At 38.3% G+C, this 21,200-nt stretch overlaps 1 long non-coding RNA gene across 1 annotated transcript in view; it reads right to left on the bottom strand.

Annotated features, from left to right (window-relative positions):
* Positions 1-19,088, bottom strand: part of LOC132356519 (uncharacterized) — a 60,573-nt gene extending 41,485 nt beyond the window's left edge. Inside the window, exon 1 of the long non-coding RNA XR_009499900.1 lies at positions 18,946-19,088. This is a non-coding gene — a long non-coding RNA (uncharacterized LOC132356519). The remainder of the gene's footprint in view (positions 1-18,945) is intronic.
* Positions 19,089-21,200: the final 2,112 nt, after the last annotated feature.

The raw sequence follows: 21,200 nt of genomic DNA, 5'->3' as shown, positions 1-21,200 counted from the left end.
CCAGGCTTCCCTGGTGGCGCAGTGGTTAAGAATCTGCCTGCCAGTGCAGGGGACATGGGTTTGAGCCCTGATGTGGGAAGATCCCACATTCCGCGGAGCAGCTAAGCCTGTGCGCCACAACTACTGAGCCTGCACTCTACAGCCCGTGAGCCACAACTACTGAGCCCGCATGCCACAACTACTGAAGCCCACGCGCCTAGAGCCCGTGCTCCACAGCAAGAGAAGCCACCGCAGTGAGAAGCCGGCGCTCCACAACGAAGAGTAGCCCCCGTTGGCTGCAACTAGAGAAAGCCCGCGTGCAGCAGCGAAGACCCAATGCAGCCAGAAATAAATAAATAAATAATATAAGTAAATTTAAGAATTGCTGTAAAATTGAGGGAAAAGGATGGAGTAGTATTAGGAAAACCAAAACCCTATTAAAAAAAAAAAAAAAAGACTGGTTTACCCAAAATTGCAGAATCCAAAGATTACCATTACCCTAAGTTAAAAGTCTAGCCTCTCTCCTCCTATGCTGTCTCTGCTTTCTTTTTTTTTTTTAATTAATTCATTTATTTATTTATTTTTGGGTGTGTTGGGTCTTCGTTTCCGTGCGAGGGCTTTCTCTAGTTGTGGCGAGCGGGGGCCACTCTTCATCGCGGTGCGTGGGCCTCTCACCATCGTGGCCTCTCTTGTTGCGGAGCACGGGCTCCAGACGCGCAGGCTCAGTAGCTGTGGCTCACGGGCCTAGTTGCTCCGCGGCATGTGGGATCTTCCCAGACCAGGGCTCGAACCCGTGTCCCCTGCATTAGCAGGCAGATTCTCCACCACTGCGCCACCAGGGAAGCCCTGCCTCTGCTTTCTTCTACTCATTTTTTTTTTTAACAGTAACTGGTATTTGTTTATTGACTTAGTGCTTTACATGTACTTTCACATTTTTAAAAAATTGAGGTATAATTGACATACAACATTATATTAGTTTCAAGTATACAATATGATGATTCTATATTTGCATATATTGGGAGATGATCACAATAAGCCTTGTTCACATCCATTACCACACATACATAATTTTGTGTGTGTGATAAGAACTTCTAAGATTTACTCTCCTAGCAAATTTCAAATATGCATTACAGTATTATTAACTATAGTTACCATGCTGTACATTGCATCCTCATGACTTATTTATTTTATAGCTAGAAGTTTGTACCTTTTGTCTCTCTTTACCCATTTTGCCCACCCCCAACTTTGCCCACTTATTAGATTCCACATGTAAGTGAGATCATACGGTACTAGTCTTTCTCTTTCTGACATTTCACTTAGCATAATGCCCCCGAGGTCCATCCATATTGTTAAAAATGGCGAAATTCTTTTTTTATGGCGGGATGATCTTCCATTGTGTATATATACCACATTTTCTTTACCCATTCATATGTCGATGGACACTTAGGTCATTTCCATATCTTGGCTATTGTAAACAATGCTGCAATGAACATAGGGGTTTCTTCTACTCCTGGTCTACTGCAATTAATCTGAGGCAAGCCCAAGGAGTATTTTTCAGAAAAAGATGGCTAATGGCCTATTTATTGCTTTCCCTAGTACAATAACATGTTCTAAATTCTTCCCTATTCCACCACTGAACAACAACAACAAATCAACAGCCTTGTCCACTGGTGGATGAATGGATAATCTTCTACTCTTTTAGAGAACTTCTCTAAAGGTGTTAGTATTCACGATTGTCTTCCCCAAATATCTTTGTCTAAGTAGGTGACTGTACGTTACCTTTTTTTGGAAACAAAAATTTTCATGATCGTGTTGCTGAATATCTTCTAAAATACTTATATTCCCCTAAATTCAAAATGAGAAGTCTTGTCTATCCTCAAGTCGATCTAGTATTTTTCTTGTGATACATTATTCCGCTGAGAAGAGCATCTAGGATGAGGACTTGGAGAAAGTTTGCTCAGTATCACTTTTATCATATTTTAATCTCAGTCCTACTAATCAAGAATTGGGCGATCGGGATTGACATGTATACACTGATGTGTATAAAATTGATGACTGGGCTTCCCTGGTGGCGCAGTGGTTGAGAATCTGCATGCCAATGCAGGGGACACGGGTTCGAGCCCTGGTCTGGGAAGATCCCACATGCCGCGGAGCAACTAGGCCCGTGAGCCACAATTACTGAGCCTGCGCATCTGGAGCCTGTGCTCCGCAACAAGAGAGGCCGCGATAGTGAGAGGCCCGCGCACCGTGATGAAGAGTGGCCCCCACTTGCCGCAACTAGAGAAAGCCCTCGCACAGAAACGAAGACCCAACACAGCCATAAATAAAAAATAAATAAATAAAATAAAATAAATTAAATAAATAAATAAATAAATAAATCTTTAAAAAAAATTTGATGACTGATGAAAAAAAAATCATTTATGTGACAAAAAAAAAGAATTGGATGGTTACTGTTTCCTTTAAGATACATGTATTAAAATATATAATATTCTTAAAGATCCAAGTTGCAGCATAGTTGAGCTGATTGCTCTGAAAGTCTTCAAAATCAATGACTGGACAAACCATTTATAATCACTTACAATCATTGTAACAGGACAAATCACATTAATTAGGGCTGTGGAATAATCGGATCAGCAAAGTTTCAATTTGACTAACTCACTAATAATCATGAAACCATAATTTGGGCTCCTTTGGACATTTGCATTCCAAACTAAACCTGAAAAAGTAGACAGAAGAAAATAAATAAGAACAGTCTAACATCCAAACTGAGTTCAACACTGTTATTAGAAGCAGTATACAGGAGAGGTGAGGCGGGGAGCGTATTTGGCAAAAGTGTGATTTTGATTCCTTGACTCTGCTCCCTACTGTGTGACCTTGAGCAAGTTACTTAAACACTCTGTGTCTCAGAATAACCTTCCTCTTCTTTGCTATGAGCTGGGAGAGGCTGCTGAGCTGGCACCGTGTGGGCCACCTCTTACCCAGTCCTATGGAGGTGTATGACTAGTGCTACTCTTCAGCATCATTGGGCACTTTTCCCCAGTGTATCTCATCTTTGGGGTCTCAGACATAAAATGAGATAATTTAACATCCTGTTTCATTGGACTAGCTATTTCAAATATTTTGAATGTTATTATCTTGCATTCCTGTAGCATTGTATCACACATTATTTTTTCCTATTTTAATTTGAAAAAATTCAAATTTTAAGAAAAGTTGTAGAAATCATAAAGAAATACCCATATACCACTTTCACCAGTTGTAAACATTTTGCTACATTTTCTCTCTCTCTCTCTTTCACATGTATATGTATATACGTGTGTGTGTATATGTGTGTGTGTGTGTGTGTGTGTATTTTGCTGAATCATTGGAGACTAAGTTGCACATATCATGACCCCAAATACTTTAGCATGTCTCCTAAGAACAAGAATATTCTCCAGAAAACCACAATACAATTATTACATTCAGTAACTTTGATATGCATTCAATACAGCTTTCCAACAATGTTCATTATAGCAATATCTTTTTTCTGATTCAGCATCCAATCCAGGATCTTGCATTACATTTGGTTACATTTTGTTACTTATTATAACATTGCTTTACTAATTTTATCATTAGTCTCCCAGTATTAGGCTAGGTTATAAACTCCTGATGACACATACTATATTTTAATATTTATTTTAATCTTTGTACTTTGGGCTTAAGCACAGTTCTAGCACATAAAAGGACTTGGTAACTATTTTATGAAAGACTTGTTGGAAGCTATTCGTCAGTTTTTCCCACATTAAGTGCTAAGCAAAAAATCTGACAATGATATTTTCATTAAAAAAGTGGGATTCAGAAATTATTTTGTCCAAATCCTTATCTCTTAGATGAGATCTCAAAGAGTAACTTGCCAACATTACGAAGCCAGGAGGGCCAGAGCAGGACTAGAAGCGTGTTCCAAACCCTTAGAGCGTCACGTATTCCGTCACGCCACGCTGGCCTTCTCAGCCACTCTCAGAACCCATTACAAATATGTTCCCTTGCTCAGGATCTACTAATGTGGGCAACTGCATTAATGAAAAGAATAAGCATAATTTAATACCTTGTACTACCTTCTCTGGTCTGAGCCATTCTCATTTAGAAAAACAATCATGGCACAGAAACAACCTTTCATAATTGTGATAGATGTGGATCTGCTATCACTGTGCATCAAACAACAAGCCATTTTCCATCATCACATGGGACATTGTTCAGTGTTCAACTGGAGTGTTGGAACATGAATATCACAATCAATTTAACAATTAGCATTTTCCAAGACAATAGACACATTATTGGTTGGAACAGTAGCATACACTTTAAACAGAGAGCCATTGAACCACCACTTAATGGCTGCTTTAGTCCCTTTTATGTAGGCTTAATCAACAAGGATGAATGTTAGGGAAAAATTTATTTGGAAATTCATTAAAAACATATTTTATTCAAGCAATATAATTTTCCATGTCTCTTCCAAAACTACTCATAAAGAAAAAATATGGATTTTTTTTTAACATCTTTATTGGAGTATAATTGCTTTATGATGGTGTGTTAGTTTCTGCTTTATGACAAAGTGAATCAGTTATACATATACATATATCCCCATATCTCTTCCCTCTTGCGTCTCCCTCCCTCCCACCCTCCCTATCCCACCCCTCTAGGTGGTCACAAAGCTGATCTCCCTGTGCTATGCAGCTGCTTCCCACTAGCTATCTATTTTACGTTTGGTAGTGTATATATGTCCATGCCACTCTCTCACTTCCTCCCAGCTTATCCTTCCCCCTCCCTGTATCCTCAAGTCCATTCTCTAGTAGGTCTGCGTCCTATTTACCATTGCAACAAAAAGAATAAAATATCTAGGAATAAACCTACCGAAGGAGACAAAAGACCTGTATGCAGAAAATAATATGGATTTTAAGGATGAACGCTCTTACTGATTTTCACTGGCATACATATAAATTATAATGTAATATAATGTCATAATATAACAGTATTATATAAATTAATACACGTTATCATTTTTACCAGCTCAAAAAGATGGTTTACATCCTTAAGAGGAACCTAATTAAAAAAAAAAGAGGAACCTAATTCATATTGTATTTCACAATTTTACCCTAATAAAAGTATCCATTTTATACATAAATTGTTAAATTGCAGTTTTCTCTGTGATAGAACAGGGAAAGTCAAGTTTCTCTGAGATTTAAAAATCAAAGAGATAAATTCCATTTTATTCCTAGAGTCATTAGGCAGATAAAGTCTCTGGAGTACTGCTCACTTGACTAAGGCATTACCTTTCCCTGATAAAATTTACAGCTATCAATGAAAAAAAGGGTACATGTCACCTCATCTATAAAAGAATCAAATAAAGGGGAAGAAGTGTCTTGGGGGCGGGGAGAGAGGAAGGACTCTCTCCAGAGATCAAGATCAAGAGTCTAATTCAGTTCTGACCATCAGAGTGGCAGAAGCACAGTGTAGTTTCAGCAGAGATGTGTGTGTAGTTTTTGTCTATGTGTTTCTCCTCTTATAGTAGACTGTAAGCAATTTGAGAACAGAAACGATCTTTTTTACCTATACTAACCACAGTGCTTCACCCAGTGCCTTGGAAGGAAGGAAGGAAGGAAGGAAGGAAGGAAGGAAGGAAGGAAGGAAGGAAGGAAGGAAGGATGGAGGGAAGGAGGGGGAGGGGAGGGAGGGAGGGAGGAATCAAGAAACCTTCCAAAGAAAAATAAAATCTTCTCTCTTCCACTTGAGTAACTTCCCTCAAATTGTTTGCTTGGAGCAGGATTCCTTTTTCCTTGAACTTCCTCATCCTCTGCCTGGCCTCACAGGAAATCTCAATTCTCACAAAATGCAACCACAGTGTTTCTTCTTCTAGACCTTTTTAACACCTTATCCCAGTCTTGCCTAACTCCTAACTGCAATGTTCTTGAACCTGAGAAACTTAAGTGCTGGATCTATAAGGAATTTAAGATAATCTAGGCCAACTCCTTCATTTAAGAGATAAAGAAATGGAAACATAAAGGGATGAAGTGATTTGTCCTCCCTCAAACAGCCAGGCCATAGCATAGCCAACTCCAGAAAATAGATTGTTCTAGATTCCTGATATTTTTTTCCTTTTTTTTCTTTCAAAATGATTTCAAATTTCAACACAGTTTTTCTGCCTTGATGCCCCATTACCCTCAGTTATTTCAGGATGTGTTTCCTACAAGTAGTATCTTTTCCTACAAAGCTCCAATATAGTAATCAAAATAAAGAACTTAGTGGTAATATATTTCTACCATTTAATCCATGTTCATATCTCCCCAGTTGGCCAGAATATGTGTTTTAGCAAAAGGTTCCAATCTAAAACCCTATTTGGTGACCACGTCATTTTAATCTCCTTCAATCTCAAAGAGTTTCTCAAAGTTTCCTTGGCTATCATGACACTGAGACTTTTGAAGATTACAGGCCAGTTATTTAGAAGGATGCCCTTCACTCTGGCCATCTGATGCTTCCTCATGATTACATTCAGGTCATATATTTTTGGTGGGAATATCACAAATGTGACACTGTGTTCTTGTTGCAGCCTATCAGTGCTGTATAATTTTGCTTTGTCTCATTTGGTAATGTTCAACTTGATCCCTTGGCTAAGTTGTTGTCTGCCAATTTTCTTCACTGTAAAATTACTCTCTGTCCCTTTGTGAAGGCACTTTAAGACAGTAATCCATTCCTCATCAAAGTTTCTACCACTAATTAATATCCATGGAGGTTTCTGGCCTGAATGATTATTATGATGGCTGCCAAATGATTTTCTTCTTTCTTATACATTAATCAGTCAGTAGTTTACTGTAAGGAAAAGGTTGACTACCATTTTTTATTTTGATACTAAAATTGTCCCTTATTTGGCCACCTGGCTTCTCTGGTCCTTCTGAAACGTCCTCATTGTTCTTTGAGTACTTCCCTATTTCTGGCATAATGAGATGCCTCACATTTATTTTGAAACTTCCCTGATCCCTCCCTAGCATCAGCCATTTCTCTTGAGGAATCCTGGTTCTTTTACTGGAGCATGGATTTTACATGCCAACATCTGGATGGCACAAGTGTGCCACTGCTCTCAGGCCCTCTCACTGCACAGAGCTAGTTAATACATGTATGTATGTGCGTGCACATACCGTACATGTATATGTACACACACACCTATGTATCTATCGAATATCTGTATATTGAAAACCGTGAGTTCAAACCAATACCTCAATTCCAAACTAACACCATAGAGTTTATTCCAGTTTTCTCCTTTTCCTTATTTCCTACAATGAGAAACCTGTCTCTCTCTAGCTTTACTGTACTTATTTATTCACTCAGTCCCCCAGAAGGTAACCAATTCCCCATCAAACCACCCCCACTGCCAATCTTCATGTAGATGTTCTCTTCAGCACCCCCAGCTGCTGCTGCCACAATCCCTGCACAAGTACCCTACACACACAGGCTTGGGCTCCAATATTCATGCACGGATGCTGCTGCCATAGCCTTTGCCTCCCACCAGGATGCTCTCGTCACCTTATTCTCGGTCTTCATGCCCCATGGTGAGTCTCACCTCCAGCACCCACACACAGGCAGCCTCCTTCTCCCTCTTGGGCTATGATGCTCCTTGCCAGGCTATATGCCCTTTGCACCCTCTGAAGCACAAACTCTCCCCAAAAAGTAGGAGGACTTTCACCTCTCAATTTTAAAACTTGCTATAAAGCCACAGTAGTCAAAGCAGTGTGGTTAGCATAAATATTTACATATAGATTAATGGAACAGAATAGAAAATTCAGAAATAAATCCATATATTTATGGTCAATTGATTTTTGACAAAGAGCTAAAGAAATTCAGTGGGGAAAGGATAATTTTTTCAGCAAATAGTGCTGGAATAATTGGATATCCATGCAAAAAATAGTGATAGTAATCATCATCTTAGCTCTTTATAACACACACAAAACTCAAGATGGATCATAGACCTGAATGTAAGAGATAAAACTATAAATATTCTAGTGTAAACATGAGAGAAAATATTTTTGAAATTGGGTTAGGCAAAGACTTTAGATGTGGCACTGAAGTCGTGATCTATAAAAGAAAAACTGATAAATTGGACTTCAGCTCCGCCCCGCCCCACACAAGGACTTTCTCCCTCTCCAATTGGCCTTCTCTACCCATCACTGTCAAGGCCGCTGCCTCCCTTCAAGGAGGCCCTGTTCACCCGCTCTGATGCCAGCACCCCTCCCCGGGGCTTCCACAGCATCCACCTGCCCCTCCCTAGACAGAAACCCGCTCATCCAAGTGGCTTTTAGAACCCCACCTCCGGCGGCACAGATGCTATCCTCAACTTGTTCAAGCATGCACAGGACAGAGTAATGCATCTTCTGGGGTTCTCAACAAACATTCATTGACTGAGGAAAATACATTTCTGTTGCCAAATACATAGCGGTTCAATTGAAATTGAATTTCACATCATAGTTTGTGAGAGCTATAAATTATACGTTGTGAATCATAATTAATGAATTAAATACATATAAGGAATTAGATTAATAAATTTAACTCAAGAATATTCCAACAATTGTTCACTCCATCATTTTGTTTTCTAGCCATGAGCACCAAAAACAATTCTTTTCTTTTAGTAGAAATTTTTAATGAAAAATCTATAATGAATATGTTGTTTTATTTTGAACTAAATCATTTCAATAGGCAGGGTGACACAGTTGTGGCTGAAATCTATGACACTGAATTGACAATAAAATATCTATTTTTTAACAAATGATTTGATTTGAAATGGCCATAACTTTCTGTTACAATACTGGCCACTTAAAATGAATTTCTTCTTATGTCTCAGCATTTGCCAAACTGAAGGAAAATCTATTCTTATAATAAGCCCATACTGAAAATAAAAATTTAAAATAGTCAATGCCAGATATTAGAAGCCTAAGTCAATATAAACTATATCATTTTTATTTAATTAATACCTTCTAAAAACTTTTGTTATGATTTATTTTAATAGTGAAGTTTTGTTATGGTTTCTGCTGGTTTATGATCTAAATATTACGAAAGCCTCATAAACAATGCACTGTACATACACACAGAAAATAATGGAGACAGATGACATGTTATAGCATTCAGCTTTTGAGGTGACTGAAACTTTACAAACCAGAAAATGGGGGGTAGGGACTGGGAACTGGTGGAAAGAAGACGGAGAGTTTCCATCTATCTACATTCACGAACTAAAATCAGTTCTGTGCAAAGTTAGACCAAGAAACAGAACACTGAAGAGGATGTGCATGATAATTTAATGATATGCTTTGTACTGCATTGAATTTAACAAAACTGCATTCCTCTCGATCCACAATATACTTGGATATCCTTTGTCTAAATGTCTCAAACGGGCACTGCCTTCATTGTGTAGGTCTGGATAAAGGAAGTACAGACATCTCATAATCTTTCTACTCTACAGACTGCATAAATATGAATTTTTGAGAGGCTGGGCCTCTACTGCCTAAAATCTTGCTCAGCTAGTGAAAGCACTGAAGTTAGATTTAGCTCCTTTCACTGCAGATGGTCATGTATTTCGTAGCCCTTCTTCTAGAAAGAAGGCTTTTATCAATTCAACAATACCTCATGATTTTCACGCTGTTTATCAGGCATGCTCCCTCAAACGTTCTGGCAATTCAACAGCAGTTCCAGGTTTGGGTATCATTTGCAACTATCCTCTTCTTTCAAACAGGTCCTTGCATCTTTGCAGCCTTAGTCTGGTGATTCTCTATTATCAAGTAGTCTATAACAACACATGCTGTGATGCTAACCAGATTCGCACGCTTTGATCACTATATTTCTGTGGCTTAGTTTATATTAATTAAAGTTAGTAAAATTTCCTGCTAATTTAATTAATGAAGGCACTCATCTTTGACAGACATCATCTTTCTTGCTTCATCCACATATTTAAACAGAGCCTGAAGCCTGCAGGTGATTCAATTAAATCACCATTCTAGAAGGCAGCAACTATGCCTATCTGTGACCAAGGACAAGCCGTCATTTCCTCATAAACTCCTTTATATAATGACAGCTGTGCCCATCAACACTAAAAAACTAGCCTCTTACTCAGCACCTCAAGTGATCTAGACTTGTAATAACTTAAATTTGTTTGGTCCGATTTCATATTCACAATCCCAACATAATACACTAAAATAATCATTTTAACCAACAAACTTGTCAGATAAAAATGAAATCAAGGAGCTGTGTTTGAATTGTCCACATGGAATTGAACTAATTGGTTAGTTTAGCTAAAAAGTCTATCCAAATTCTCAGATAAATCCAGGTTTATCTATCAATATATATGCTGAAATAAATACAACTCAGGTTAAACCCAATTTATAAATGAATTGTTATTTGTAGAACTATTCGCTCAATTATTTTTTCCAATACAAACATCATTGGTGGTTGGTTTTCTTGGTTGGCCCAAAGAGTGTATTTAATCAATAACTACTGTTCTAACATAATAAAACTACGCACCAAAGCCATACAGCTTGTGAGCAGGTCAATTTTACTTACTGGGCTATGCCCAGACTACTCAGCTTCCTTCCTCTTATTTGCTTCCAAGCTCACCCCTTTGCTAAAACATTCCAAGTGTTTTCATAACAGCAATGGCAACAGAAATTCTAATGCCAGTGGTGACCCACAGCACATGGAGAAAAAGACAATAATGAATTTTGACTCATGAATTTAGAAATAAAGCTGTCTTCCCACCGAAAAACAGGTAGCTGCTTCTACTTTTCCCCCACCCCCAGAAAAATACAGGAAAACACCTGTGTGACTTGTTTATTTGTACAAAAGTAGAGTATCCTAACATCAGGATGTTCATCCCTTCAATGCAGCTCTAAGTTACAACATTCGGATTTGGTCTGTGTGAACACTAGGATCTCTAACACTACCCTGTTCTAAAAGTAAGTCATGTTAAGTTAGGAAATGATGGAATTGGGAATCCCTAATTATTCTTATTGAGGAAATATTTCTGGTTCTTTGGGTTTCCCCAAAGTTTTGTGATCTGAGGGAAAATTATAAGGAACTAGTTTATTTCTCTATGTGCCACTCTAGGATTCGCTACCAGATGATATGTGGGGTCAATGGATTGAGAATCTGTGTTCTCAGAAGTTCCAATGACATCCAATTGGAATCATAAGTTCCAATGACAAAAGACTGTTGTTTTGAAATAACTGGTTTGGTACACCCAGAAACGTGATTCTCTTCACATTCAAAGCAGTTAATTCCTCCAGGTTGCTAAAAACTGTGGTGGATTGACCCCAGCAATGCCTTCAATTAGTTCATATATACCTGTATTCTCCTTTGGTAGAGCCCTCCCAGTGGATACTGGTTTTGGCTTTGTGACTTGCTTTGACCAATGGGACATTAGCAAAAGTGAGATGAGGGCTTCCCTGGTGGCGCAGTGGTTGAGAATCTGCCTGCCAATGCAGGGGACACGGGTACGAGCCCTGGTCCGGGAAGATCCCACATGCCACGGAGCAAATGGGCCCGTGAGCCACAATTACTGAGCCTGCGCATCTGGAGCCTGTGCTCCGCAACAAGAGAGGCCGCGATAGTGAGAGGCCCACGCACCGTGATGATGAGTGGCCCCCGCTTGCCACAACTAGAGGAAGCACTCGCACAGAAACGAAGACCCAACACAGCCATAAATAAATAAATAAATAAATAAATAAATAAATAAATTAAAAAGTGAGATGAGCAGAGATTTTATAAGTCTTTCCTTTTGCTTTTGTGGGTACGCTGCTGCCATGGGAACAAGCTCAGTCTAGGCTGTTGTATGATGAGAAACACATGGTCCAGTTACCCACATTGCCCAGCTGACATCCAGTTAACCCCCAGAAGCAGAACGACCAAGGTGACTGGCAGGTGACTACAGACACATGACTGAGATCAGGAGAAAAATTGCTCAGCTAAGCACATCTCAGATTGCTGACTCAGAATTGTGAGTTAAACAAATGGTTGTTGTTTTTTTTTTTTTAAGCCACTAGTTTTGAAGTGGTTTGTTATTTTGCAAAGGCTAACTTACACAAGAGCCAATAAAAAGTTCCTAACACATTTGTAGAGGTATAAAGGCAAAGATGATTTCCCCCTTTTCATGATTCTTTTAGGAGTGGAAATTAAACCATTTCCTATAGTGGAAGCAGTACTACTACGATAAGATTTGGCTCCACTTAGAAAAGAAGAACAAAGTAGGAGGACTTTACTCAATTTCAAAACTTACTATAAAGCTACAGTAATCAAGGCAGTGTGATTAGCATAAAGACTGACATACACATCAACGGAACAGAATACAAAGTTCAGAAATAAACCCTTATATTTACGGTCAATTGATCTTTGACAAAGAGCCAAAGAAATTCAGTGGGGATAGGATAATGTTTTTCAACAAATGGTGTCAGAATAATTGGATATCCATGCAAAAAACAGCAATAGCAATCATCACCTTAGCTCTTTATAACATACCATACACAAAAATCAACTCAAGATGGACCATAGATCTAGATGTAAGAGATAAAACTATAAAAATTCTAATGAAAACATGAGAGAAAAATATTTTTGAAATAGGTTAGGCAAAGATTTCTTAGATGTGACACTAAAATCATTATCTATAAAAGAAAAGTTGATAAATTGGACTTCATCAAAATTTTAAAACTTTTGTTTTTTAAATTTTCAAAATTAAACTACAAGCTACAGACTGATAGAAAATATTTCAAATCATATATCTCATAAAGGACTTGTATACTGGATCTATAAAGAGCTTCTACAACTCAATAATAAAAATCCAAACAACCCAATTTAAAAATGGGGAAAGGATTTGAATAGACATTTGTCCAAAGAAGATATATAAATGTCCAACAAGCATTTGAAAAGATGCTCAGCACCATAAATCACTAGATAAATGCAAATCAGAATCACAGTGAGATACTACTTCATATCCCCTAGGATGGCCATAATCAAAACCCAGACAATAAAAAGTATTGGCCAGGAAAATCTGGAACCCCCCGCACATCGTTGAAGCAAATGTAAAATAATACAATCACTTTGGAAAACTACTTCTCTTTCTTAAAAAAGGGTTAAACATAAACTTAGTATATGGCACAAAAATTCCATTATTGGCTATCTACCCAAAAGAAATGAAAACTGACATTTATGCAAATATTTGTATCTGAAATTTTCAGAGCAGCATACTCATGATAGCCCAAATTGGGAACAATCCAAATGTCTATCAACTGGTGAATTGATTGAAAAAAAAAAAAAAAAACCAGCAATGTGGTATACCCATACACTGGAATACTATTCAGCAATTTAAAAAAAAGCTACTGATACATGCTACAACAACACAGGTGAACCTCAAAAACGTTATGCTAAGTGAAAGAAGCATTCCAAAAATTGTATTGTACTCTACTATTTGATTTCTATAAATTTCTTATGAAAAGTAAGTCTATGGGGCAGAAAGGACTCAGTACTTGCCTGGGACTGGAGATAGGAGAAGCGACTGACTGCAAATGGGCACAGGGAACTTACTGGGGTGATGGAAACATTTAAAAACTGGATTGTAGTGATGATTACGCTGTTCTATAAATTCACCAAAAAAACACTGATTTGCACGCACACCTGCATTTTCACGTAAGTTACTAATACCTCAATAAAGCTTGACTGTTAAAAACAAACAAACTTTGGATTTCCTCTTGAAAGAGAGAAAGAAAAGGAACTGGGAAATCCCTGAATAAATATGATTTGTAATTTGCCTATAGAGAAAATACAGTTTTTAAAAACTGACCCACTGTTATGCCTCTGTGTGTGCGTGTGTATGTGTATTAATGATCAATGTACTGAAATGATTACACTATTCTTTTCTTTTGGCATTACGTTAAAGTGAAAACTTTCATAACGTAATCACTCCAAGCAGGGGGGACTGGACAGCGGGGAACTTGTGGCTGCCCACAGCGTGTCTGGGAGGCCAGCAGGAGGACAGATGATATATGCATAACAGGTTGTAACCGTATCTGTGAAATCGCTTTCCCCAGCCCTCTCCCACTACCCATTCTGTCAGCAGCCATCAGCACACCTGAGCATGGTCAACCCCCTTGGTCTGTCCAGATGCCCAGCTTCAGATTCAAGTGAGGAATGTGAAGGTGGTCTTGATGGAGCATATGGTTCCATTTTGCTGATTTGGTCCAGTTGTTTGAAAACACATTGTCTTAAGTAGCATGCCATTTATCATATTTCACTACCTTTCAGGAGAGGTTTGAAGAGGAGAAAAACATACATTTTCCTGATGCAATCTTACTTTCTCAAATTTGAGAAATAAACCATTTTATTACTTTACAATGGAAAAGAAGATTGCATCCCGTTTTTGTTTTACAACATTTATAAGAACATGCGTTGTTGTGATAAATTAAATCTGGCAAGGATTAAGAGAAAATTCTCCACCTAAGTAATCGTAAAGCTTAAAGCAACATCCATAGGTCAACTAACCTATCCCTCTGCCAAAGACAGACTGTGCTTAAAAAACCACACCCAGACAAATGAAAATTTATTCTATTTTTAAAGATTTCCCAGTGAGAGGATCATAGGAATTTTTGCCCCTTAAGGCATTTAGTCTGCCTGAAAAATTCATTTTACATAGGAACATGATAGAAACAAAGAGAATACGATTGTCTGGCTGCCAAATCCAAGGACTTTTATTAATATTATCATCATTCTGAAATACAAAGGACAAAGTGGAAGATAAAATTCATGCACTATGTCTGGTGTGTTTCTGATTAATGAAACAGACCCTTATATTTTGTTAAGGTTAAGTAAGCGAGCCTAGCCAAGAAGCTGAGTTTTGCATTTTAATTTGAGGAATCTCAACAATAAGAAGTCTGCTGAACATAAGAAGTTAAAGCCGAGAACTGTTTTCTCTATAATTCTACTATGCTTTTCCCCAGCTATTGCACTGAAGGAATTGTGGTTTAGCTAGTAAGAGACAGTTTCAGAAATTTAAAGTATTTATGGGTCGTTCTCAATTTTTATTCTGAGATACAGAACATCCTCCAGCATAAATGGAAAAATCAGCTCACAAGTGGTTTAAAATGAGAAAGACTGAATAACAAAAAAGTCATTTGAATATATATAAAATATAAATAAGCTTCTGGGCATATTTTAATTTAAAATAAATCAATGTTTTGCTAAAATAATTTTAATTACTCAAATTGCCCATTGTCATTATGAGCTAAGCCTCATTCTTTTTCTAATTAAATGTGATCATTTGCTTAAGTTGTCCCCCTCTCAATGGGTAATGGGCACAAACTGACCTTGTGAAAAGAACTAACTTCCAAAAAAATGAATATTTCTCTTCATTTCAGTTTGTGATTAAAAAAGCAAACAAACAAATGGAGGAAGGGCAGGGGGGTGGCATGGAGGTTGAGCCAGCTTTCTAAATGCCCAGGGCATCAGAGAAAAAGCTTACTCCATGCATATCTGACATAAGGGCAAGAACAGGGAAACAACCAAGAGAAAGCCTGTCTGTCTGAACAAAGAGCTAGTTTGCTGGCCAGCTCAGCCCAGATCTGGGCTCTGAGCTCCTTCAGGAGTCTGCTCTGCAGGAATTGCCCACTTTGTTCTCTTTGCCACCACCCTCTCTCTTCCTTTCCCTCACCTTCGCCCACCCATATATAAATAAATGTATGAAAACTCCAAAGTAGAGTTCTGTCTAAGGTAAATATTTAACCTTTATCTCGCCCATATTTGCCATCGCACTCAAAAGATATTCCCATACGTATTAGTCATTTTACTTCCTTATAAGTCATGTACATAGTATTTTTAAGAAGAAGAGGAGCGTGCTGGGAATGGGAGATATCAGCAGGTCCCTGATGCTGAGGTGGATGGGAAAGAAGAGGCCGGCCTGCCTACCCAATGCTTTGAGACAATGCCAATGGCTTCTGCTTCATAACACTTAAGTCAGGAAGAAACTCGGATGAATCTACCTATAAGAGGGAATAGGGAAACCTGGGGATGTGGTCCTGACAGGGAAAGGTGACCCCAGTGAGGATGACAGTGACCACACCAACTCATGCCCAAGAGCAAAGAGAGAACAGGGCTGCCGTCTTCTCACTTGGAATCCCAGGGGCCATGTAATCTGCCCAGTGCTGGATGGAAGTTCACGCGTAATGAGAAATATTTGGGCATCAAGTGTCTGGGTGCTCATATGCTCTTTGCATGGGCACAGAAGCTATGTGCCAGGCTAGTCTTAAGATTCCACAAAGGAAACTTCAGAGTTCTAAAATAGTGGGGCTATAAACTGGCTTGGAAATCTTTGATTACCTTAGAAGTAGCACAGAATAGAGGAAAGCCAGAGATAAACATTGGTTTTCATCATAAGGCTTTTTTTTTTCTAGACTAGAGAGAATCTATTGAACAGAGATGAAAATATTCTCTTCAAAGTTTGGTTAATTCACTGAGGATTTGAATAAGTCTTCATAGCTCTAGGTTAAAGAAAATGTGCAGTAAGCTAGAATGTTCATACAAAACATGGAGAGCCATAAGCAGACGGGGGTAGAAACTGCTACAGAAGATTTTGGGTTAGCTGTAAAGAAGAGGTTTCTGTAACAAAAGTTGCAAAACTTAACTAATTTGAGGTGAAGACTATTAAACCCATCCCACAGAGTCTTTAAACGGAGAGTAAGTAGTATATTCAAGCCGATAATTAGAATCTCGTAATTAAAAATACTGTGTGCTTTAAAAATGTCCGGCATTATAATATATGCTTTGCATGAGCTTTCTGTCTTAAACATAACAAGAGTTATCTGAGGTGGTGTTTTTTATTATTATTATTATCATTATTATTATTATTTACCAACAAATACACTGAAAATTAGAATGGTAAAATAAATAACCTAGAATTACTGATCTCATGATTATTAGAGTAAGGACTTGAACCCAAGTTTATCCGATGTTAAAAATTTTGCTTTATTATTTCCCTATTGTGATTCTCAGAGATTTGGATTTTTATGAATGCTTGATAGCTCTCAGCTCAGGACATTCCCTGTGGTCATGACTAAAGAATCTTAGCCTGTGAAAGGCTAGGACTTAGATCATAGCTGATGTCAGAGTTCTCCCACTAGAGCCTGGGAGAATTCAGGGGCCCAGATTGAACAAGAGCCTGCAAAACTAGCTGTCATGAGTCTACAACGTACGGATTCATTCCCTTTCTCCAGCCCTTATTCTCTAAATCCATCATTAAGTCTCAATATGCATGTAGGTTTGAGTTCCTAGCTGTCTTAGGTGGGGTTCTCTGGGAAACAGATCTGAGATGAAGACTTGCATGCAGGAGGTTTATGGGACCAATACACATGGATAATTGAAGCAAGTAAGGTTGGGTGGATGGAAGTTGAATTGTGACGCAGTTCCAACAAGGCCTGCCAACCCTTCAGCTGCCAACACTCCCAGAAGTTGGTGGAATAAATGCCTTTGTTCTAAAGGGGGTGGAGGAAAAGTGGCACTCACAACTTCCACAACATGCCTTCTGTGCATCTGCTGAGACCAGTTGGACTCAACAAAGCAGACATAGCTAATTCAGCAAGCAGCAGACTCCCTCTGGGCCAGCAGCCTGCCAACAGTGGCACCGCAACCTACCTCACGCAGGGTCACTAGTTCCAAGAAGCAAAGCCACACCCATGAAGTGCTGCATTTCTTAAAAAGAGCCAGAGGTGAAAACAAAAATAAAGAAAATCACCAGCAAGGATATACCTGTGTAGGTTGGCAGACTTGATGAAGGTTATGGTCTATGCTTGAATTAGAGATGTTCTGTGGAAGAGCAAAACTGTGCCCAGCCCTCCCTTTGGCCCTGCACTTATGACAGGAGCTCCATAGAACATCTGAGAAGGGGAGAAATGGAGAAAAATTATTTGATATCAACCCAGAGTGAGCCAAAGCATCACATCCAGACACAACCTGCTGGGATAGCTCATTATTAAAAAGGAAGCTAATCTCTGGGTTGAACACATTCTTATATGTCACACTAAATTTATTTTATTAAAGAGTGTTGTTGGAACACTTTCACTAAGTGTTTTCCAAAGATCAAATGTTAAATCCGATTACACCCTAAGGTTCTTTGTCTGCAAATAATGGGCATGGCCAGGAGAGCTTCCATTCAATCAATAAAAAATTTATTAAACACTTACTATGTACCAAGCACTAGTCTATTCACTGGAGACCAAAAAATTACTGACAGAGTGTTTTCTGATATCAAAAATCATATGTATTGAAGACACATAAACAGCTAGTTATAAAGCAATTGGATAAATTCTACAATAGTAACATGTACAAATTGCCATGGGAGCCCAAAGGAAGAAGTAATAAGAGAGGCATGACAATAACACACTTGAAAATAATGGCAGGTGTTGAATATAAGAAGCATAGTTTGAACTCCTAGAGCCCTGTAGTCTAGCAGCCCTTAAACTAACACCATTGCTGTTTTTAATGACATCCTTGCACGGGCAGCAGGAGTAATTCTAAGGTAATGGTAACAGAAAAAGCAGAGGGGGAGAAATGCTCAAGTTAGCTAGGTTTTCTGAAATTTTTTTCTATAGAATCTAAACAGAACTTGACATTTTCCTTCAAAGAATGCAGTTATAAAAAAGAACGTAAGTACAGTTCAACCACCCAATCCTTTAAGCACCTTCTTTTTCTTTTGTAGTAATCTCAGAAATTCTGATTTACACATACCTTATTACCAAAGAAAATTGACCTTGATTTCAAAACCATTATTTAACGACTCACCCAGACCTACACTACCCCCCCTCCAAAACTGCTTCCTTTAGAAAAGAAGAGCTATTTCTTGCTTAGGATTTTTTGCATGCATCAACAGCTTAATTTTTGTTTAGAATTTTTTAGATGGCAGTTAGGAAACAAGAAAGGACTCACCTCTTTGAAAAACAATGTAGCGTCTGGCTAGGTGTTTATTCCGCCGCCTGGGAAAATGATTTCAGATGGTCTGTTGTGGATTGCCCAGACTTCCTCAGCTCCCTCCTGCTCAGGAAAAAATTCCTTTCCTGGGGCAGTAAGTTGAGAGAGGAGAGCTGTGTAACATTAGACAGTGAGCACCTGTCCTCCAGAGCTTCCAGCAGATTCTTCATCACGAGTAGCCTAGAAGCAGGAGTTTAGAGTCATCCTTTTTCCATGAAGGATATGGTAAAATTTGGGCATTTTAAAATGGAAAAAATTGGTATGTAAATATTTTAATCTCAAATAAAACTTGACTGGGAGGGGAAGGAAGTAAGGAGAGATGGGGAAACATTTCTACCACTTTAGAACTCTGCATAAGGCTTTGAGAGTTATGCACTCCTAATAACTGAGGACAACCTTCTGACAGAGTTCTAAATGCACCGTTAATGTTAGAAAGAATTAAATAAGTGATATTTATATAAGAAAACCTTTGTTTTCATTCTGTACTGTTTTATTATTTGATTTTTATGAGACACAATTTTCAAAAGAGTGAAAATTTGCCAAAAGAATGAAAAACAGAAATACATGAACATGTTTTCACATGGAGTACCCACTTTGTAAAGCCCCATCTAGCCTGGTACATCTCTCCCATGATAATTTTGCCCTGTGTTTCCAGCAAGCACCAGTCTCCTCTTGGCCTGCTGAGGTTGGGATGACCTTGGTTACAGGGCAAAGGCAGAGAGGAGACCAAGGCATGCACAGAAACAATAATTGAAGAAGACAAACTTGAATTCCAAAGTAATCTAGCGGGACCAGCAAAATGGGCCAGTGCACTGTGTGTCACAGTACGTACTGCAGCTGTCTGCTCTGACAGAAGCCACCCCACAGCAGCCTCTGAGTTACAGGCGCACACACTGCTGTAGCTCAGCCACACCCCACAGCAAGCAATCTTCCATGTAAGTCGATAAACCAATGAGAAAATAACAGTTGGCAAACTAGTTTATCAGACTCCTTTGAGAATAATAATAATGATAATATTAATACTTCCATTTGCTGGGATTCTAGAACATGTCAAGCATTGGAATGGGCACTGGAAAAACATCACCTCTAAATATAATTCTGTAAAATAAGTAACCCATTCCTCAGAAAATTAAATGCCTCAAAGTTAAATGACTTAACTGTGTTCACATAATTACCAAGTTGCACAGGCTGTATTTGAACCTAATATTTCTGACTCCCCCAGATTTTCATAATATCACTATGGATCCCTTAAATAATAATGCTGTCAGGTATCATTTATTGAGCACCTATTGTGCACCTATGAACTTTACATATATCACTGTATTTAATCCCCAACGTAGTCTCTGATATCATGTAATGTCATTTCCATTTTAAAAAATCTCATATAAAGGTAAAATATTTGTCTAAGTAAGGTTTGGGGATAGTTATTATCTGTGGGGATAGTTATTGTCTGGGGATAGTTATTATCTGTATTATAGTGCAGGCATGATGTATCTTTGTTTCCTACTTTTGTTCAGGACAAGATTAAATGTCATATTCTCCACATCTTGATACTTCTGTAAGGCTCTCTAGAAATATTACCTAACATTGTGCTCCTTGTACATCTTCTACCCACAGAGAAGAACGACTGCATTAAACTGATGATAGTGATTGAGAGAACAAGTTTTAGAGTCATCCCAAACTGGTTTAGAATCCAAGCTGGGTCGTTTATGAGCTCCATGACGACCCTGTAGATACTATTTAATCTTTCTAAGCTTCTATTTCCTTAGTTATAAATTATAGATAATAATACCTAACTCATAAGTATTTGTATTTTACAAATCAAATCAGACAATGTCCATAAAACACTTAGCACAATGTCTGGCATCTACTAAGTGAAAAATAATTGGTAGCTGTAGTTATTTTAAAACAGCAATAATCACATTTTATTGACTGCATTAGTTAGAATTCGATATAGCTGCTTTAAAAGGAAAAAAAAATTAGCAGTGCCTAACAAAGATAGATACGAACTTCTCTCTCATGTAAAAAAGCACAGAACAGACCAGGACATACATGGTGACTCTGTGGTGTCATTAAGGACACCCAGGATGTTATCTTTGTTCCATTACCTAGACAATTGCTTCCATTCTCAAGATCACCTCATGGTCCAAGGTGACTTCTGAAGCTTAAGCCAGCTCATCTGAGTCTTGTGTCTGAAGGAGAAAAAGAAAGAA

This window comes from Balaenoptera ricei, chromosome 21 (genome assembly GCF_028023285.1).
Source record: "Balaenoptera ricei isolate mBalRic1 chromosome 21, mBalRic1.hap2, whole genome shotgun sequence".
Lineage (NCBI taxonomy): Eukaryota > Metazoa > Chordata > Mammalia > Artiodactyla > Balaenopteridae > Balaenoptera > Balaenoptera ricei.
This window is presented reverse-complemented; position numbering and strand designations above follow the sequence as displayed.